Raw genomic sequence first — 19,086 nt, forward strand, 5'->3', positions numbered from 1 at the left:
TCAGACTTATTTAAGGACTTGGCGGTGTACTTTACCCATTCTAGCCACACATTATCAGTTTCTTCTGTTATTGGGACCCCTAATCTGGCTTTCCAGGGGCACTTCTCTATCTCTGGGATCTTTATTAAGGGGGGCGGATGTGAGGCTGCAGGGGTTAGCCTGGCTTGCTGCACAACTTGCTTAATGGTCTAATGGACCCGCGGCGGGCTCCATCGATCTAATCCCCACTGCCCTCCCTTAGTGAGGCAAACTTTGGCCCCTAGTGGTAATTGGCTTTTCCAAGTACCAGTATAATAGGTGTAGGGTTTGGTTAATTGTATCTCGAAAACCTTCTTTCCTAAGCAAGTGATAGACTTCATGGATTTGTAGTATTCTGTCCCTAGAGAAGTTCTGAAGACTGTGTTTCCCCCTTCTTGGCAACAAGATTGTTTTGATCCCATTACTCCATAGGTAAGCAATGTTAGGATCCACAGCCACTTCATTTTAGCAAGAGTAGCTATTCTATCAAGCCCGATGAAGTCGGATCTTGGCCTTTCCTAGGTGCTGGGATTGATAGACAAGAGGCTATTGTGGCTCCTGGATGGCTTCTTCGCCTGTGTCCCTGGAAGCTTCCTGGGGGGTGCCAGGGAGCAGACAACCGTTGCCCGTGTCCTCCTGTTCTCTCCGAGTGACAGGAGGAGGCAGGGGTCGTCTAAATGGCTTCAACCGGCTGCAGTGTGTCCATTTGCTAGAACCTACAAATTTTACACATGAATGGCTGGTTGGCCCCACTAGGTAGGGTCCTTCCCACCCTTCCTTTAAAGCTTCTTTATTCCACTTTTTCAGCAGTACTTCATCTCTCGGTTGGAAGAGATGGATGAGAGCATCTAGTGGCAATCTCTGGAATGGGACAGGGTAGGCTCGTAGCTGTGAAAGAACAGACTGTAGAGAAATCAACTGGCCCCTTAACATCTGATCTCCCATTTCCCATTTGACCTCCTCCCTCCTTCCGCAGTGTATCCGAGGCGGGAATCCAAACATTAGTTCAAAGGGGGACAGCTTTATGTCTTTTCTTGGCATTTTTCGAAGCTTTGTCAAAGCTATTGGCAGAGCCTCAACCCAAGTGAGTCTTACCCCTTGCTGGAGCTTGGTTAGAGTCTCCTTGATACTCTGATTGGTTCTTTCAACTTGCCCACTCGCCTGGGGTCTCCAGGGGCAGTGTAAGTGCCACTCTACCCCCAGAGCTCCTGCCAACCCTTGCGTAACAGCTGAAGTGAAATGTGAGCCCTGGTCGGATTCTATAACTTCAGGCAAGGAGAACCTGGGCACCACCTCCTGTAACAATTTAGCAACTACAGTTTTTGCTTGACAGTTCCTGCATGGGAATGCTTCTACCCACCCCGTCATTTGACACACTATTACAAGCAAATACCTGTAACCCCTACATGGTGGCATTTCAGCAAAATCGATCTGTACCCTCTGGAAGGGATAGTACGCCCATGGTTGCCCTCCTTTTGGTGGAGGGGGGGCTCTGGGGGAATTAGTTTTCTGACAGACCTCGCAGGTTGCGGCTAGTCGATGGGCACGTACAGTTAGGCCAGGGGAGACAAATAGCCTCTTGCAATAGTCAATCATGGCTGTTGCCTCAGGGTGTCCAAGAGAGTGATGCACTTGTTCCAGGATAGCTCCCTGCAGGGTCTGTGGAAGAAGCAGTCTTCCATCCGTCATCTGGATCCATCCATCGTCGTGAGGACTCACTTTGTGTTCTTGTGCCATTTGCAACTCAGAGGGGGAGTATGTGGGGCGCTCCCCCCTTCCGGGTAAGACAAGGAATGTTCCTCGGATTCCTTCCCTGGCTGCTCTCTTTGCGGCCTCATCAGCTCTTTGATTTCCTTGCCTCAACTTTTCCTCTTTTTCCCTTCCATGGGCTCGGACGTGGATAACTGCCACTTGTAAGGGTAACTGGAGGGCATCCAAGAGGTCTATGATTAAGCTGCCATTGGCAACTGGGGATCCATTTGCTGTAAGGAATCCCCTCTCTTTCCATAACTGTCCGTGAGCGTGCACAACGGCAAAACCATTCTTACTGTCAGTGTAAATATTTACCTGCCTTCCTTTGCCTGCATGCAAAGCTCTTGTCAGGGCCACCAGTTCAGCGGATTGGGCGGAGAAATGAGGAGGCAGTCGTTCTTCATGGACACTCTCGCTATGGGTGACGACAGCCGCCCCTGTGTAACGCTTCCCGTCTAGCATATAACTGGACCCGTCCACAAACAAATCTTCGGCCCCCTCCAACGGTTCATCTTCAAGATCTGGCCGACCCTTGGTGTCCAAGTCTAGTACTTCAAGACAATCATGATCTGGGAGCCCCGGCCCACGTGTGGCCTGTATTGCCGGTAACAGGGTGGCGATGTTGAAGCCAGAGAAGGCTTTGAAAGTGAGGCTTTCGTTCGTTAACAAGCCTATTTCATATCGGGAGTGCCGAGCCGGGTTGAGGAATTTGCTTCCTCCCCCTGACCCTAGGATTTGCGGCACCCCATGTGGCACCCAGACCTCGATGGTCCCTCCCATTGTCATTTTTTCAGCTTCAGTGCAGATTAAGGCTGTCGCTGCTACCGCTCTCAAGTAGCTCAGCCATCCTCATGCTACAACATCAAGGACTTTGGAGTAGTAACCCACTGGCCTCCAGGAAGGGCCTGTCTGTTGGCAGAGTACCCCCGAGGCTACGCCCTTATTCTCATGCACATAGAGTCTAAACGATCGACTGGGATTTGGCATGGAGAGGGCCAGTGGTGACACAAGGGCAGCTTTAAGGCTGAGGAAAGACTTATTCATTTCTTTAGTCCATTTCCATTTGTCTAATTTATCCTTTTGCAGTGCCTCATATAGTGGTCATGCTATTTCCCCATAGTCGGCTATCCACAGCCGACAGAATCCAGTCAATCCCAGGTAGGCCCTTAGTTCACAGGGGGACGTAGGGACAGGAGTGTCACAAATGACTTCGACTCTTTCTGATCCCAAGCTTCGGGTCCCCTTGGCTAAGTGGTAACCTAAGAATTTTACAGTTGGTCGGACTAGCTGTAGTCCGACCAATTGTTCTCCCTTGACACTTTATAGCCTCTCTCTGCTAGATGATTAAGGAGGGAAATTGTTCCATTTAGGCACATATCCTTAGCCTTGGCTGAGATCAGGAGGTCGTCACAATATTGGAGGAGATGCACCTCAAGGTGTTGATGGACCCAAGGCTCAAGGTCCTTTTGAAGTTGCTGACCAAAAACGACCGGTGAAAGATTGAGCCCCTGAGGTATCACTGTCCATGTTAATTGAACCTTTGACTCACCCTCTGGGCTTTCCCACTCAAAGGCAAACAAAGGCCTCGAATCAGGGTGGAATGGGATGCTAAAGAAAGCGTCTTTTAGGTCTATGACAGTAAACCATGCATGATCTTCTGGAATTCTTACGAGAAGGGTGTGTGGGTTAGGGACCACAGGGTGGGGAGCCTCAATTTGCTGGTTAATGAGGCGGAGGTCTTGCATAAGGCGAAACCCTTTGCCCCCCCTTTTGACACAGCGATAATGGGCGTGTTGTAGGGGGACATTATCTTGATGAGTCGGCCTTCCTCTCGGAGCTTCATTATTACTGGTTGTAGACCCAGCTTCCCTTGGCGGGAAAGGGGGTATTGTTTCATATGAACTGGTTTCGCCCCTTCCTTGAGAGGAATTTTGTATGGTGCTGCCGATTTGGCACGAGAGGCCCCTCTAACCCCGGCCCAAACCAGTGGGTTGACTCTGTTTTCTATTAAGCACCAGTCTTCATTTGCCTCTGAGGTGGGTTCCTCCATGGCTTTAAAAAGGGCCATTTGATAGTTGCTGCTCTGTTGCTTGGGAAGTCGTACTTCCATTCTTCCATCAGGGGTGAAAGTGATCTCAATTTGGAGCTTAGTCAATAAGTCCCTCCCTAACAATGCCACCGGACAGGAGGGGTACAGACAAACACGTGTTCTAGGTGTGTTTTTCCAATTTTAGTAAACAAAGGACGAGAAAGGGGCACTCGCGTTGCCCTTCCCTCGACCCCCATTATGGTGGTAGTTCTCCCGCTTCCTGTTGGTGGCTTGTTAAGGGGGAGTATGGACAAGGCAGCCCCTGTATCCACAAGGGCATCATAGGAGCGACCCCCAACTTTAATTTTGACCATGGGGTCCCGTCTTGCCTCGGAAACGGCCAAGAGGGGTCCGGGCCCCAGTCTGTCCTAATCTCTTTCTTGTTCATACAACACTCTTTGTTCTTCCCCCCTGCTTTCTTTCTCTTTCTGTTTCAGGGCATCACAGTCCTGCTTCCAATGCCCAATCTTTCTACAGAAAGCGCACTGATCCTTTCCTAAGGGAGGCCCTTTTCTGTTCCCCTTTCCACCCTTCTTAGTCCCTCCTTTCTCTGGCTTGAGAATGGCAGCAAGTAGTTTTTCCTGCCTTTTATCTTTTTCTTTTTCTTCTTCTTCCTCTCGTCTTTCATAGACCTTCTGGGCTACCTCAACCAGGACTCCCAAATCAGCCGCCAGTCCTCCTTCAACTTTTTGTAACTTCTTTCTAATATCTTGGCAGCTATTTCCTACAAACTGCGTTGTGAGAATTCATAGCTTATTTGGGTCATTCAGGTCGATGTCAGTATATTTAGCAAAGGCTTCTCTCAGCCTTTGGAGGAAGACGGTGGGGGGCTTGCTTTTGTCCTGTTTCAACGTCAAGACCTTTTGCAGATTGGGGGCCCTTCGAGCGGCCTGTTTCATGCCCGCTAAAACAAGCCGAAAGTATTCGGCATGTAATTGCCTTTGCTCTGCCGTGGCCACTTCCCAGTCAGGCCTCTCAATAGGCAAAACCTCTGCCATTTGCTCCTCAGTCGCCTGGGGGTTCTCTTCTCTAAAAGCTTTGAACTTTTTAAACTAAAAACTAAAAACTTTGTCAGCTTTTTTAGTTTTTTAATGTGGAGTTTCAAACCAGCTTTTGCACTCTCCTCTTTCACCCTCAACAGGAGGCTCTTGAGATCCTCTCCGCTTTCTGCCATTAGGGTGGTATCATCTGCGTATCTGAGGTTGTTGATAATTCTCCTGGCAATCTTAATTCCGACCTGTGATTCATCTAACCCGGCATTTCTCATGATGTACTCTGCATATAAGTTAAATAATCAGGGCGACAATATGCAGCCTTGTCGTACTCCTTTCCCAAGTTTGAACCAATCGGTTGTTCCATGTCTGGTTCTCACTGTTGCTTCTTGACCCTTGTACAGGTTTCTCAGGAGACAGGTAAGGTGCTCTGGTACTCCCATCTCTTTCAGAATTTGTCACAGTTTGTTGTGTTCCACACAATCAAAGGCTTTACCATAGTCAATGAAGCAGAAATAGACGTTTTTCTGGAATTCTCTTGCTTTCTCCAGGATCCAGAGAAAGTTGGCGATTTGATCTCTAGTTCCTCTGCCTCTTCGAAACCCAGCTTGTACTTCCAGTAGTTCTCGGTTCACATAGTGCTGAAGCCTAGCTTGTAGGATTTTGAGCATCACCTTGCTGGCATGTGAAATGAGCGCAATTGTACGGTAGTTTGAACACTTTTTGGCGTTGCCCTTCTTTGGAATTGGAATGTAAACTGACCTTTTCCAGTCTTGTGGCCACTGTTGAGTGTTCTAAATTTGTTGGCGTATTGAGTTCAGCACTTTAACAGCATCATCTGTTAGGATTTTAAATAGCTCAGCTGGGATACTGTCATCTCCGCTAGCTTTGTTGTTACTAATGCTTCCTAAGGCCCACTTGATTTCACTCTCTAGGATGTCTGGCTCAAGTTCAGTGACCGCACTATCATGGCTATCAGGGATATTCAGATCTTTCCTGTATAGTTCTTCTGTGTATTCTTTCCACCTGTTCTTAATCTCATCTGCTTCTGTTAGGTCCCTGCCTTCTTTGTCCTTTATCATGCTCGTCTTTGCACAAAATGTTCCCTTGATCTCCGATTTTCTTGAAGAGATCTCTAGTCTTTCCCATTCTGTTGTTTTCCTCGATTTCTTTGCATTGTTCATTTCAGAAGGCCTTCTTGTCTCTCCTTGCTATTCTCTGGAACTCTGCATTTAGTTGGATATATCTTCCCCTTTCTCCCTTGCTTTTCGCTTCCCTTCTTTCCTCAGCTACTTGAAAAGCCTTTTCAGACAGCCACTTTGCTTTCTTGCATTTCTTTTTCTTTGGGATGGATTGAGTTGCTGCCTCCTGAACGATGTTACGGACCTCCGTCCAGAGTTCCTCAGGCACTCTGTCTATCAGGTCTAATCCCTGAAATCTATTCCTCACCTCCACTGTATATTCATAAAGGATATGAATTAGGTCATACCTGAATGGTTTAGTGGTTTTCCCTACGTTCTTCGAGCGGCCTGTTTCATGCCCGCTAAAACAAGCTGAAAGTATTCGGCATGTAATTGCCTTTGCACTGCCGTGGCCACTCCCCAGTCAGGCCTCCCAATAGGCAAAACCTCTGCCATTTGCTCCTCAGTCGCCTGGGGGTTCTCTTCTCTAAATCTAGTTCGCGCCCCTGCAAGAATAGTTGGTTTTTGACTAAGGAAGCAAGTGTTTAACAACATCTGTGTGTCATCCCAGGTAGGATTGTGTGTAAGCCTCACATTTTCCATTAAGGACAACAGTGGACCAGGGTCCTCTTCAAAGGGAGGATTGAACTGTTTCCAATTGCACAAATCAGATGTCGTAAAGGGAACGTAAACAAACATTGTCCCCTGTGGGTGTTGGGCGGTAGGATCGGGGACCTCTCTAATAGGGAAGGTCAATTTCACTAGTGGTTGAGGGTCCTTTCGTAAATTGTACTTAGGCCCTCCTTTGGTTTCCCCCTCTTTATCAGACACCTTTTCCTGGGTTCGAGGCCCCCAAGCACCCTTCATCTCTTTGAAATTTTTCTTGAGGGCGTCCAAACGATCTTGGAGAGTGTCCTTCAACTCAGTCATAGACCCAATCTTGGGAATTTTTAACGGTTGCAACTCTTGGGCAGGCTCCCTTGTGGGGGCTGGGGGCTGGGGCAGGCGTAGTCTCCCCGCGACAGCAGTCCCATAGGGAGGAGGAAGCAACGGATCCTCAGGGGCCATCGCTACCACCCTAGGTGTTCCCTTCCTCATCATTTTTTTTCCAGTTATCACAGGAAGGGCCAAGGACATACATTTAACTACCCACGGGGCGGGCCTGCTGCCGAGAGGTACGCAAGTTGCCCATGAATCAATATAGGGGAACTGATCCCAACTTCCCCTCTGTGTTGCTATTATGCGCACAGCAGATACCTGGGTTGGGTCAAAAGACCCCTCGGGTGGCCATTTGGGTTCTAATACTGGCCATTCCCGGGCACAAAGAACAACAAGTCAATCCTTCATCATCTTAGTTCCATAATCCTGCTTAAAATGTGACCAGTTGCGCAAACAACACTCCAAGGGCGTATGGAACTCCTCCTTGAGCCTGGATTGGGACCCGCCCATGACGGTGGGATTTCACTCAACAAATCTCGTGCTTCACCCTCCTCTGACCCAGCCCGTCACCAAGACAGGGAAATGCAGATCGGGGCTCCTCACTCGCTTCACCCGTAGGCGTCTCACACAATCACAAACACACCACCGTCCCGCGTGTATCCCTGAAAGTAAGCTGTTTCACTTACCCCGAGGCTTCCTCTGTCCCGCCCGCAGCCGCGTCCAGCTGCCTATTGATCCACTGCCGGTGCCAAAAAGGAGTGATCACGTCTCCCTCTCCTGGTCCCCAAGTGCCTCCGACGACGACGACGTGAGAAGAAAGCTGCGTAAAACAACTACCTGTGGCCACTTCTCCTCCACGGCCCCTCAGCTCAGCATGAAGGGGACGCGCCCCGAAGCAGGATCCGAGTCACGGCACCAAATTGTTAGATAAAAAGTTCTTGCTTTCGGTTTAGAAGAAAAGGATGCCAGGCAGGCAGCAGTGGATCCAACACTATTTTATTGAACGTTTTGCAAAACGGGTGCAGAGTAGGGATGGCGGAGAATTTCTCCCCGAATCTTCGGGGGGCCGAGCGCCAACGCATTCGGCCCCCCGAAATCGGCAGTGAAATTCTCTGCCCCCCCACCCCCCCGGGATGGGACTTACCTTTGGCGAATGTCCCTCCCGGCGGTGGGTCCCGGCAGCAGTTCGGCGGCGGTTTGTCGCGGGCGGGGGCGGCGGCTGGTCTCCGGACTGGCTGCCGCCACCGCCATTGCAAAAAAAAAAACTAAAGTAAAAAAAAAAAGCACACACACCCGTGATAGGCTACATAATGATTTACGTAGCCTATCATGGCTAGATTTCCAAAGACAGCCGTGATAGGCTACGTAAATCGTCACGTAGCCTATCACGGGGTCTTTTTTTTTTTTTTTACTTTTTGTTTCATGGCTGGGGAGATGGGGCGCTTCTCCCCGGCCTGAATTTCGGCCGGGCGAGGCGGGAAGCCTCCCCCCCGGCCTGAATTTCGGCCGGGCGAGGTGGGAAGGCTCCCCCGCTTCGCCTGAACTTCGGGGGGAAAAGCGAAGCGCCTCCCCCCCACCGTGAAGCCAAGCTGCGAAAAGGTAAGTGATTTTCATACATCCCTAGTGCAGAGCAGTCTGGACCCTGAGACACGTGTGCAAAAGCTTTTTATACCTTATCACCTCTATTGTTCTTGCCAATAACCAATAGAACAGTCAGTACATTAGCTTACCAAGCAAGCCAATAGCCAATAAACAGTCAGTATCAGCTTACCAAGCCGTTAGTCATGAGCGCGTCATTATGGTTCTCCTTTTTGCTCCGCCCACATTTTTCCCGCCACTCGGGCTCCTACGTAACTGAGGCGCCAACGGTTATGGAGTCTCTTTTTCTAACAGAGGTGAGCTGAATATTTTCCAGTTTTCAATTTTCAGATATAAATTAGCATTTTGGTAGGGTACATTCCCCCCCCCTTTCTTTGTGTGAAGAAAAAAAAACTTTTCTTCAGATGTTATTTCCTTAACTGCTGTTTTTCTGGTACCATTTTTAATTTGGCTGCTGCTACTTTCTTCTTACTGGATTAATCACATTAGGCGATTCCGGCCTATCGAAGATCATACAGTGAACAGGATGGCTTCACAAAGACTGCCTAGTTAATTAGACTTAGCTATGTGATGAAGTCACTGATGGCAAGAGAGAGAAAAGGTAAGTGAGGGAATTTAAGTAATTTAAGTGAGATTTTCACAAGGCATGCTGAAAAATCATTGAAAGGCCCTTACTTTTTAGTACTGCTAAAAAAAATGTTCCTGGAAAACGTTGAGTAATTCTGGCTGAGGCTCTAGTTTGAATAATTGGACAAAGAGGGAGGGGTAAATCCCTCCCAGATATGTACAAAAAGGTATCAAGTGTAATGCTAGCCAAGCATGACGTGTGTGTGTGTGTGTGTGTGTGTGTGTGTGTGTGGTGGGGAAGGGGAGGAGTGGCCTATAAAGATACATGAGGCTGTTAATCCACTGTATCTACTGCAGTGAATTGGTTAATAAGCAAAAAAAAAAAGTGGACTTCACAGAGTTCTTGTATGCTGGTAGTAGACCTGTGAAATTTGGCTTAACCAGCAGCTTCATGATTAAGTAAACAGGCCTTTCAGACTAGGCCTTATTTGGTTCCAGGTAAGTACAGCTCCACATGTCAACATTTAAACACTGCTAGGCCTTTGGACAGTTAAAGAGATAAGGATGCACCGCCTTGATTCTCTCAGAGGAGCTCGGAGCCCCTTCCCAGCAGCTGGAATATTGAGGCCTCTCTTTCTCTTAAGAAAAGGAATTAGTTTTCCAGACTAGAATGCTTTCAGTGGGGGAGGCCCCCCTTTTCCTAAATGTGTGTGTGTGCTGGCCTGCCTGTAAGCTCATGAGCTAGAGGTGGGCATCAAGCAGAAAGCTCGTAAGATCCAATACACAGGCTTTAAGCTTTGGCCTCGCTTCAAGGGGCAATGTGTGCAAAGCTAGCTTGGAGTACTCTTGTGGATGGCTTCTGTCTATCATGGGCCACCTGATAGATACCCAGTTATAACAGCTTGATTGGCTGGAAAGAGGCGTGAGCTTTCTTTGCATGTATATTCTGCATCCATTTTATCAATACACTGTTGTCTTTGTGCACAAGTGGCTTTGTTTCAACTTGGTAATAAAAAGAATCTACTTTTGGCTGGGACCTGACAGAATCAGGACCCCAGAGCAATACATCAGCTTTCAGTTTCATCTAGGTGGCCCTGTGGTATAGCAGAATAGGGCAATTACACAAGTGGAAAAAGCATTTTCTATCACTTTAACAAATAATACCTGCTCTAAAGAAAACTCACCAAAAGTGCTGTTTAAATGGAAGCAAAATTGGAAGGTCATGAGATCATCTAAAGAACCCATAAACAACCATGGTTAGGGAATGATGAGTGCACAATAAATGCCTGATGTAGAAAAGCTCTCCCATCTTCCCATCCAGCAGCAGCTGACCAGTTTTGCATGTCTGTACCTTACCCTGGGTACTCAAGACAGGTTTGGGATTCTGTTAGTATACCCTGTTGCCTAACAATCTCCTTCCCTGAGAAGTGATGAGGACCCCAAGGCTTCTAGAGCAGCTTGGGATCTCATGACCTCCAACAACCATAGGCCTGACTTAAATTATAGTCAGGACCAGAAATATTGGAACAAGGATAACTGTTTTGGCAGTTGGCCTCTGTACACCACCACATTGAAGTTGAAAGGAAACAAACCCAGATGGGAGTGAAGTAGGACTTTCAGCTGTAATTCAAGGGGCTTGGCAAAAGTGGGGCACAAACCATTCAGGAAGTACAGCCAGTGGCATACACATGCCCCCATCATTGGTGGCTCATAAGTAATGGAACAAACCAACATAATTTCAAACTTAAGGATTGCCTTTAATACCTGGATAAAAATCCTTTGCAGTCAATAACTGCCTGAAGTCTGGAACCCGTGGACATGACCAAATGCTGAGTTTCCTCCCTCAAGATGCTTTGCCAGGCCTTCACTGCAGCTGCCTTCAGCTGCTGCTTGTTTGTGGGTCTTTCTGCCTTCAGTCTTGTCTTCAGGAAGTGAAAAGCATGCTCTGTTGGGTGGAGATCAGGTGATTGACTTGGCCATTGAAGAACATCCCACTTCTTTGCCTGGAGAAACTCTTGGGTAGCTTCTGCTGTATGTTTTGGGTCATTATCCATCTGCAATATGAAGCGGCGTCCTATCAGTTTGGCAACATTCAGCTGAATCTGAGCAGAAAGTATAGCCCTATATACTTCAGAATTCATCCTGCTGCTTTGATCAGCAGTCAGGTCATCAATAAACACCAGTGACCCAGTTCCATTGGCAGCCATACATGCCCATGCCATAACACTGCCTCCATCATGTTTGACAGATGATGTGGTATGCTTTGGATCATGAGCTGTTCCTTTCCTTCTCCATACTTTTCTCTTCCCATCATTCTGGCACAAATTAATCTTGGTTTCATCAGTCCAAAGTATCTTATTCCAGAACTGGACAGGCTTTTTAGGTGTTTGCTGGCAAAGGCTAATCTGGCCTGTCTGTTCTTGAGCATTACCAGTGGTTTGCACCTTGTTGTGAAGCCTCTGTATTTACATTCATAAAGCTGTCTCTTGACTGTAGATGTTGACAATGACATGCCTATCTCCTCAAGAGCGTTCTTGACCTGGCTAGATGTTGTGAAAAGGTTCCTCTTCACCATGAGCAGAATTCTGCAGTCATCCACTTTAGCTGTCTTCTGTGGTCTTCCAGGCCTTTTGCTGTTGCTGAGCTTGCCAGTTAATTCCTTCTTTTTCAGGATGTTCCAAACTGTTGTGTTGGCCACTCCCAGTGTTTTTGCTGTCACTCTGATGGGTTTATTTTGTTTCCTCAGCCTAAAGATGGCCTCCTTCACTCACATGGACACCTCTTTGGACCTCATGTTGGGAGTTCCAGTGAACAGCTACCAGATGCAAATGTAACACTCAGAACCACCTCCAGGCCTTTTCTCTGCTTGATTGGTCATGGGGTACCCAGGAAACAGGCCACACCTGGCCATGCAGCTGCTTGTCAGCCATTCGTTCCATTACTTATGAGCCACCAACAATGGGGTGTGTGTGTATGCCACTGGCTGTCCTTCCTGAATGGTTCGTGCCCCACTTTTGTCAAACCCCTTGAATTACAGCTGAAAGTCCTGACTTGGCTCCCATCGGGGTGTGTTTCCTTTCAACTTCAACGTGGTGGTGTACAGAGGCCAACTGCCAAAACAGTTATCCTTGTTCCAATATTTCTGGTCCTGACTGTATATCTGGACCAATGCATGTAGCAGGACATACCTTGGATCTGGTCTTCTGCTCTGAAGCAGGGTAAAACGATCTATGGGTGGGGGAACCAGTGATTACTCCATTGTCATTGACAAATGATTACTTGGCTCAAAATGAATTCAAGAAGACATGAATGGGAGACCAGTTAGGGTGTGATCATCCTTCAGAGACTGACGAATTATCATGGGTTTTTTTAGGTCTCTGGGGGAGTTTCTGCAGATTTAGCCTGTGGTCTGCTGAGGCTCTGGTTTCTCTATGCAATAGAGATGACCCAGGCTATCAATACAATCACTCCTGAACATCCTTGACTAAACTGTAGAGACATATCAGCCCCTTGGTATTTTGGAGAGCTGCAGGCAATGAAATGGCTGGGTGATCAGCTAGAGCACAATTGGCAGAAAGCTCATGATGAGTATGACTGAACAGGTGAGAAACCATTATAGGAGATAAGAAATCTTACTTCTCTGTCACCATTGTGGCTGCAGAATGTCAGCCAGCAGATCTCTTTGAATGGTGAAGAAGCTTTAGCATACAGGCTCCAGGATAGGCTGATAGAACCCTCAAAGTCCTGCTGTAAATGGCTTGCATTGCACTTTGCAGATGAAATCACTCACATTTGTAGCTAGGACACTCTCTTCTCTTGTTATTTAGGATTTGTTTTGGCTTGGGCAATCTGAGGATGTTGACAAGCTGTTTGGAAGCTTGTGGTATATCACCTGTTCTCTGGATTGTTGCCTTGCATGGTTACTAAAAGATGCAAGGGCTGGGTTTAGTGTCAGCACCTTGGAAGTACTTTATGCTAGTACCGTGCCAAAAATTCTGAGTCTGTCATCTTTGGCAGTTCCAGGAGGGGGAGGAGCAGGGGAGGGGGAGAATTTAGAAGAATTTTCTTACTGGGATGGGTGGAGGGAGGAGTTCCATTTACCTTTTAAGTGTAGGAGATGGCAGAGCTTTTATCTGGCAATGCTTCCTGGAATGCCCAGGAGACCATGTGACATTGCACATTTTCCTGAGCATTCAGGAGCTGCTGCCTGGCTAGAAGTCTCTGTGCTAAGAGCTACGTGCTGCTGTGAGCAAGAGAAGGGCTTTTAGAGCTTTAGGAGGAGCACGCAACACTGCAATAGCAGTTAGGGCTTTTCTAAACATAATCAACAACAAGAAAAAAACAGAAAGAAGAATCTTCTGTCACCTCCTACACTGAAAAGGTCTCACCCTCTGAGGAAGAAGCAGAAAAACAATGTCTCTTTCACAGGGAGGGAAGGATTTTGCGAAAGTAGGGGGCATGGTTTGACACAGCATTAGTTCATACTTCATCGAGGGAAGGGGTCATTCATACTTCCCTTGAAAAGGAGATGGTGAGAGAGACCTTCCTTGAAAACATAAGATCAGGACTTACATTTTTCAAAAATTCTCTATATGTTCCTTTCGTAAAGAGAGTTCTGGAGAGGGTGGTGGTGTCTCAGTTTTGGATTATGCTGATTCTCTGGATCCATACCATCAACCATGGTATACATTTGCTTCATCTGGCTGGACTGAGTTTTGGAGGCATGGTGTTATGGAGGCTCCAGGGCATTTCTGGTGGAACAAACTCAGATGGATGGAGTTGGGGAACTTCTGTTCCACGTCATGAGCTTTGGCTTTTAGGGTGCCATTTGTCCCCAGTACGTTTAAGTTTTACATAAAGCCACTAGTGGATGTCATCCAAAGATTTGGGTGAAAGTATCTTCAGTATGCAGAGGGCACACAGCTCTATGTCTCGTTTCCATCGACTAGTCTCAGGGAGTTTGTGGAGCTTTCGAGCAGGTGTATGGACGGTAGTTTGGGGGATGGATGAATAGGGAAGTATGAGGATGTTGTTTTTGCTCACAAAACGTGCAAGCGTGCCCTGTTTGAAGCTCTGAATGTGAGCATGAAGCCCCGCAAACTATTTGCAAATTGTTGAGCATGTACTCATGTTCGTCATCTTCCTGATCCCCAGTTCAATTTGCACAAATTTCCTCAGTAGATTGAATCAGCCCTGCTTTAGTCTATGGAGGAAATTTGTGCACATTCAGAGATTTGCACAAAGTTGGGGAGATTCATGCAAATCACCCATTCGATTGTGGCTCAATTTGTGCAAGTTTCCCATTTGCGCAAAGCATGCAGCAATCGCAGCAATCGCAAACATGAACAGGAATCAGGCAAGAGATGAGCAGCGAGATGACATTGGGAAGATTCTAGTGATCTCGAAGATCGCTCATTCACTCATCCATATGGATTCTCATCCATATGGATGGGTGAATGAGCGATCTTTGAGATCACTAGAATTTGAAGCTGAAACTTAATAAGATGGAGGCACTGTGTGTGGGGAAACCAACTTAACTGGATAGTGGTGCTTAACCAGTTCTGGATGGGGCTGCACTCCCTCTGAAAGAACAAGAGCGCAGCCTGGGGATGCTCCTGGGTGTGTTGCTATTTGTAGAAGCACAGGTGGTGGCAGGGGCAACAGGTTGACATCTCAGCTACGACCCTACCTGGGGATCTGAGGCAGATCTTGCCTCAGTTATTCATGTCCTGGTCACATCTAGACTAGAGTCCTGTAATGCACTTTATGCAGGGCTGCCTTTGAAAATGGTTCAGAAAATGGTTCAGCTGGTGCAAAATGTGGCTCCCAGTTTTGCTTGTGCAGCATTGGGGGCATGCCATGCCAATGTTATATCAATCACACTGCCTCTCTCTTCACTACTAAGCCCAATTCAAAGTACAGTTTTTGACCTTTAAAACCTTAAATGGTTTGGGACCAGGTTACTTGAAGGACTGCCCATCCTACAAGCCTGTCTGTGCCTTGAGATTGGCCATGGAGACCCTGTTCTCACTCCCACCAGTATGATTAACTTGGCAAGGATGCAAGACAGGGCCTTTTTGGTGGTGCCTCCCCCTCCCTTTAAGAAGATCCTTCCCTAAACAGATATATTTGGCCACTTCTTTGTTTTCCTTTGGGTGGGCTCTGAAGACATCCTTTTTGTTTCAATCTGCCTTTGATGTGACAGGTTATTCTTGCTTTGGAGTAATTAGGATTGGTGACTGGGCTGATTTTTTAATATAATTTAATAGGGTTTTTTTTTTTTAGCCATTAGGATTATGGATTGTTTGAACACTTGTTTTGGTTTTAATGATTTGATGTTTTATTGCATTATTGTTTCTAATTTCTTGATTGTAAGCTGCTTAGACTACAATCCTATACCCATTTACCTGGGAGTAACTTCTGTTGAACTCAGTGGGATTTACTTCTGAGTACCCACCCATGCACAGGACTGTGCTGTTAAACAAAGAAGCAAACAAAGATTCTGCCAAGTGACCAGGTTCTAGCTATTAAGCCCAGAAATTGTATTTATGCACTCTTGTGTCCTGTAGGGTCTACCTGCCCATTAAGTGACATCAATTCATATCATGATTTTTTTTGCGGGGGGAAGTTATAAATCATGTCCCAGGTTTCTAAAAATAAATAAATAATGGAAGCCCATGTGTGTGACAAGCATATCATTGAAGTGCAAGAAGAAAAATGGCTTTGGCTGGCCTACAGGAACGAAGTGCCTCAGTGAAATACCTGGTGATCACCAGATACAGCAAAACCAAAGAGCACCTACTGTCTCTAATGACCTAAAACCAAGGATCAAAGGCAGTGGGGGGCTGCCCCAAGGCTCTGGAACTCCTTTCCCAGGGAGGCAAGAGTGTCTCCTTCCTTGTTATGTTTCCACAGGCCCCTTTTTGTTCCAGCAGGCCTTTGGGGATAGATAGCCTGGACCTGAGAATATGATGGATTGATACTATGTTTTATGCTGTTCGTTGTCTTTTAAAATTTTGATATTTTATACAATGTTAATATTATTGATGATTTAATTATATTTTTAACTTTTGTATATTTCTATTCATATGTTTTAACTGTATCCGTTTTTAATGTTGTAAAGCCACCTTGAGTCCCAGTATTGGGAAAAAGGCGGGATATAAATATAAATATACTACTACTACTACTACTACTAAGGTGGGGTCAATTTTTCGTGTTTCTGTGTTTCTTCGTGCCACCCCACCCCTTTCCTGGGCCTCCGATTAGAGACATAGCTGTCCAACGATTTGCCTAGTTTATGACAATCACACTAATAAAAATGTAGTAATTACATTTCATTAACTTTTCTTGAAAGGGAGCCTCTTACTTTTGAAATATGTTTTCCCCCCCCTGTATTTTTTAGAAGGAGATTTGGTAGTTCAGTAGACATTGCCTAACCAATGTGTAGCCGTTCTTAATTTACCAGAGTGAGGGCAAAATACAATTGTGCAGAACCTGATTGATGGTGTTCATAACCATTTTGCAACAGGTTTAACTGATTTTAGTGAGCAAAAGGCAGTGGATAAAAAGGAGTTTTTTTAACCCACATGCAAAAAAATAAAATTAAAAAAAAACCAATATAGTGTGAGCTGACAACTTTCTCCAAATGAAACATAGAAAATAACCTTGTGTGGTGTAAAACTGTCATTTACTAATATTAATGCTTTGGTAGTTGGCTAAATCAATGGCATGTACTTGGGGAGAATACTATAAAATACATTAATAAACTGAACCAAAGATCCACAGCACAGACAATACTAAAGAACCCGCTAAATTATTTCTACTGCTGCTGCCATCTTTGGTGACAAGGAGCCCTAGTGTTACAACACCGCAAGCCAAGGCAGTTTAAAGGATATGATTGGGCTTTAAGCATTGTTTAAAGTTAAGTTTAAACTAAAGTGTATGTGAATATTCTTTCAGGGCCTAATAAAGCCATGTGAGGAGTGTTTCATAAGCACACCTGATCTGAGCTTCAGGCTCTCTGAGGTTGAGCTTGTCAAGCAGGTATGAAAAATCTGTACTTATTAAAATGATCTGCTCTATAGAACTACAGAATGAATAGAAGCCCCATTTCCTTTTGTAACTTGTCAACCAATCTTTGGGTATTGCCATTAGGGGTGGACGAAAGTCCCTTACCTGTCGTCGAAGGACGTTCACGGTGGGGGGGAGGCGCTTCGCTGCTTCCCCCGTGAAGTTCAGGCCAGGGGGGGAGGCTTCCCGCCTCGCCCCGGCCGAAATTCAGGCCGGGGGGGAGGCTTCCCGCCTCACCCCGGCTGAAATTCAGGCCGGGGAGGAGGCTTCCCGCCTCGCCCGGCCGCGAACGCAAAAGTTTTAAAAACAACAACAACGCCCCCTGATAGGCTACGTGACGATTCACGTAGCCTATCACGGCTAGATCTGCAAAGTCAGCCGTGATAGGCTACGTCAATCGTCACGTAGCCTATCACGGGTGACTTTAAAAAAAAAAAAAAGCGTGTACGCTAATGGCGGCCCCCATAGGGAGTCGCCATTCCCGTTCCTTATTTGGTCGCTGTAGTCTACGTAAAGATTTACTTAGACTACGGCGAAAATAAGGGCAACGCAAATCGCGTAAATCTTTACGTAGACTACAGCGACCAAATAAGGAACACGAATGGCGGCTCCCTATGGGGGCCGCCATTAGCGTACGCGCTTTTTTTTTTTTTTTAAAGTCACCCGTGATAGGCTACGTGACGATTGACGTACCCTATCACGGCTGACTTTGCAAATCTAGCCGTGATAGGCTACGTGAATCGTCACGTAGCCTATCAGGGGGTGGTGTTTTTTTTTTCTTTTATTGGAATGGCGGCGGCGGCAGCCAGTCGAAAGACCGGCTGCCCCTCCCGCCCCGCTCGAACACCCGCCGAACCGCCGGCCGGACCCGCTGCCGGGAGGGACATTCGGCGAAGGTAAGTCCCGTCCCGGGGGGGTGTGGGGGGCGGGTGTGTGTGGAGGATTTCTCCCTGAAACTTGTGGGGGGGCCGAACACGTTGGCGCTCAGCCCCCCGAAGTTTCGGGGAGAAATTCTCCGCCATCCCTAATTGCCATGCATTTTCATGGCTTGTCTTCGATGTTATTTAACTTCTGTAAACCACCCAGAGAGCTTTGGCTATGGGGCAGTATAGAAATGTTACTGTTGTTGATGATGATGATGATAATATCTCTACAAACACTATTCAGGCATTCTCAAACTGAGTAAAGTAAATATGCGAGGAGAGGGAGACAATAGTCCTGCCCCCTCAGTCACCATTTCTGTTACCCTCTGCACATGGAGGGCAACTTTCTGAAAGGGAGAAAGTTCCCACTAGGGATGTACGAAAGTCACTTACCTTTCCGCGGATTATGTTTATGGTGGGGGGGAGGTGTTCTGTCCCTCCCCCTGGAATCCTCGACGGGGGGGAGGCGATCCATTCCTCCCCCCCGAATCTTCGACGGCCGGCTGTGCTCCACAGCAGCTCTGCGGAGCAGCCGGCCAGGCCCAGCCCAGGCCAGAGCCATCCGCAGCCGGATTTCCAGCCACAGAGAGCTCTGGGTAAAAAAACACACAAAACACCGTGTACGCAAATGGCAGCGGCTATGGCCGCCACCATTTGTGTTCCTTATTTTTCACTGTCTTAGTCTACGTAAATATTTACGTAGACTATTACGGCGAAAATAAAGGGGAATGTAAATAGCGTAGCGGGCGCTATTTGCGTCCCTTTTTGATTTGCCGTTTTAGCCTACGTAAATATTTACGTATGCTAAAACGGTGAATCAAAATGGAACGCAAATAGTGCCTATTACGCTATTTGCGTTCCCCTTTGTTTTCGCCGTAATAGTCTACGTAAATATTTACGTAGACTAAGACGGCGAAAAATAAGGAAGGCAAATGGCAGCGGCCATAGCTGCCACC

At 46.9% G+C, this 19,086-nt stretch overlaps 1 protein-coding gene across 1 annotated transcript in view; it reads left to right on the plus strand.

The window, feature by feature from the left end:
* LUZP2 (leucine zipper protein 2) overlaps nt 1–19,086 on the plus strand; it is a 610,103-nt gene that overhangs the window by 253,058 nt on the left and 337,959 nt on the right. The window lies entirely within an intron of this gene.

This window comes from Heloderma suspectum, chromosome 1 (genome assembly GCF_057233095.1).
Source record: "Heloderma suspectum isolate Gila_16-S chromosome 1, 16-S_ref, whole genome shotgun sequence".
Taxonomy (NCBI): domain Eukaryota; kingdom Metazoa; phylum Chordata; class Lepidosauria; order Squamata; family Helodermatidae; genus Heloderma; species Heloderma suspectum.